Consider the following 3310-nt stretch of genomic DNA (forward strand, 5'->3'; position numbering starts at 1 on the left):
ATCCAGAGCATGGGGAGCAAGGCGGAGGGTGGTGGGAAATGAAGGTCAAGAGTAGGGGCTCAGGAAGGATGTGGAGGAGGAAGACTGGATTCCACCCAATGGGCTTGTAGTCATAGTAAGAACTTTGCTTCACTCTGCATGAGAAGAGAAACTATTGTAGAATTTTCAGCAGAAGATGGACTTGATTGTATTTACATCTGATGCGAATATGAATGATATTTATATCTACATCCTGGACTGTTATGAATGTGAAATGAGATAATGCCCGAAAAGCCAGCACATAAAAATTGCCAGCAGCTTGTTCAGTGTCTGCTAAGTCTAAACATACAAATTGTAAAACCTCTTCCAAGTGTTCATCTGTTTTGTTAGTGTTCTTTCCCATGTGGGCTTTATCTCCCAACTAACCTATAAACACCTTGGAAACAGGGCCTGTTTTGTTCCTTTCTTTGTGTCAAAGAACCTCGACTTGCACATAGTGGCTGACTTCAGGTTTTTGGGAACTGACTGGTTAGTATAGGTATTAATAAAAATGTCTAATTGTTAGGCATCAGCCCCCAGTGCAAGCAAGTCTTATTACCTATGGGAAGGAATATATGAGCAAGCCTGTGAAGAATCAGAACCTCATCCCTTGGTAATTATTCACATAGAACCTTATTCCCTCCCAAAAGTCTTTGTTTTCCAAATTATCCTCAAAGTATCTAGAAAGAACCAGATATCATTTTAAACAATATGGTTTAAGATTGTTTAATGAGACTGTGAATGAAATGATCCCACAGTCCATATTTACATTTTTTTTCAAATTTAATGAAAATGTTCCTCCTCCCGCCTCATCTCAGCACAACAGTCTTTCATTTGAAGTCATTCTTTCTGAATTCAGTCAAAATCTGTGTTGACTCTCCATAGTACGCTCAGAAGGGTTGAGAGGATGTAGCCAACATATGGGTTGTACCCCTGCTTGGGGACACAGGTGGAAGCAGAACATTGAATCCCACTCAGGGGATGCAGGTTCCAGCATGACCTTTACTATGTTAGGCGACAGGACCCAGGCTGCGCATTACTGCTGGTGTCTTCATTATGAGAACTGGTAGAGGCATATGCTACATAAAAATCACAGAGATGTTGTGATAACCGAAGGTGAAAATATGTATAGAATCACTTCTTATATTGTCCCAAGGAGTCAGGCTGCCCCATCCCTCAAATAAAGCATACATGGGCACTTACAATTAGACAAGCAAAAGTGCAGGTTGTAAATACCATAGTAAATTTTTTTCAAAGAGTGAATAATATGCATTGTAGTAATCCAAGCTAGATACTTGAAGCAGGCAAGCTTTATAATGAACTGAAGAGCCACAATTTTCCAATTACTCTGTAATTCAGTGTCAGGATTTTGGCGAAGTCTCTCTTTAGCGTCATTTAACTTGTTCACTTGGTCTTTTCTCTCGGTCTTTACCTTTTAAGAATTCCAGGTACAGATTATAAAATCTATATTTTAAATTTATTTAACCAAGAAGATCCTCTTTGTTCTTTTATTTATTTCTCATATATTTTTTTTTTTCTAGACATTGAATTTTCTTTATTTTTTTCTCCTCTTGAGTCAGAGTTTCTTGACCCTGCAGATTCAAGGATGTGTCACACTTGTGTATCACACTTGCTCTCAGAAATTCATCCAGGAGTCCTAGTTTGTATAAGCACTGTCTACCTCTGGAAGCCATTTTGCACTTCATGCTTCCCTCATTAATGTGCTAGAAATGTAGCTGATTGCCTCTGTGGCCCCTTAATTAAAGACAATTAAAAGTTGCTGGGTTACCATGGGGATGACTGATTACCCAGCGGAGTTCACATTTGAGAAGATGAACCCTCAATAGTCCTCTTGCATGAGAAACAAGGACTTAGCCCTCAGGCCCCTTTATTTCATTCCCACATACTAGGAAGTTACCTAAGCTTTTATTAAGATTAGAACTCCAGGTCCCTTTTCGAATGGAGTCATACTCCAAAACAATTTCTCAAGTGTCTCTTTAGCCCTTCTTTGAAATCTCTTCTTGAATCTGCTATCACAGAGTGGTAGAGCTAGAAAGGTACTTAGAAAGCTAGTTAAACTAGCTAAGCAAGTCAGCCAACTCTGTATCTTCGCAGTCTGTACCCTGTCTGCGATTCAGGGAGACAGCCTGCAAGTGTTCTGGCTGTCCTCTCCCCAGTCCTCAGGCCAGGCTGTATTAGCTTGTATGCAGAGTAATGTATACTGTCCCTGACCCTTTGCCGCAGTCCTCAATTGACAAAGGCAGGTACAAACGATTTCCTGATTTCTATTTCTCCCCCTGGCCCCCTTTTTGCCTGGTCCACTCCCTATCTTTGATAATTGACCACAGTAAGGAGAAGATGGAGAAACAGAAAATTTAATTCTTCCATTTAGTCTTATTTTTTAGAATTATCATTCTTCCTCCTAGCTCCTCTATTATTTCTCCTTATTTTGCTTTAGGGAACTCCTTTCCATTGAGCAGAATCTTCCTTAAAATGTCACCGTTACCCCATGAATCAGTAACGCATGTGCCTCAACTTCCTAGTTGGCCTGCCCTTCCAGGGCTATGTGACAGGAGGGGTTTTCGGCACCACCCTCTTCATCTGGATTTGTACACTGATTAGCCATTGTACTCCCCATGGTCCTCATCCAATCCTAGAATACAGAACCCCCTGGAGAGGAAGTCATGCCATACCCAGACAAATCCCAAAAGGTTTTGCCGTTATTAAGTTACTCAAAATATATTTAAGCATTTTAAATTTGAAGGTGAATAGAGGCCCTGTGGGCCCCTCTTATATTTATGTATGAAAATTCACAATTTTTCGTCATTTATTTGACAGGGCATCCAAGTCTTTGGTCCTTACTCTTTTCAGTGGATACTATTTTTAAGAGTTTTAGGTAGGTTTCCGTGATCATGGCTGCCTAAACCATTAACTGAACAAAGTGTCTCCTCTGTTCTGTTTGTCTTGTTCTCCTGCAACGCTGGTCGCCATGTTAAGAACAGAAATAAATCTTTCTAGAGGCTCCTGGGCCTGGCACTGGGGACATAGGGAGATGGGTACACTTAGAGAAAGATATCATATTATTTAAATGGACTGCATGTAGTATTTGATTTGATAAATCAAACCACAGAATAAACTTTATCCTCTACAGTGGTTAGCACTATTTTTTTTTCTTTTTTCTTCTCCATTTTTTTTTTTTTTTTGGATTAGAATTTTAGAATTTCTACTTATTCCCAGTCATTCTTACCATTTAAAATGCCTGGTTTAAAGAGGTAAACCACAAACGTATTCA

The sequence above is a fragment of the Lutra lutra genome, chromosome 12 (genome assembly GCF_902655055.1).
Source record: "Lutra lutra chromosome 12, mLutLut1.2, whole genome shotgun sequence".
In the NCBI taxonomy this organism is placed as follows: domain Eukaryota; kingdom Metazoa; phylum Chordata; class Mammalia; order Carnivora; family Mustelidae; genus Lutra; species Lutra lutra.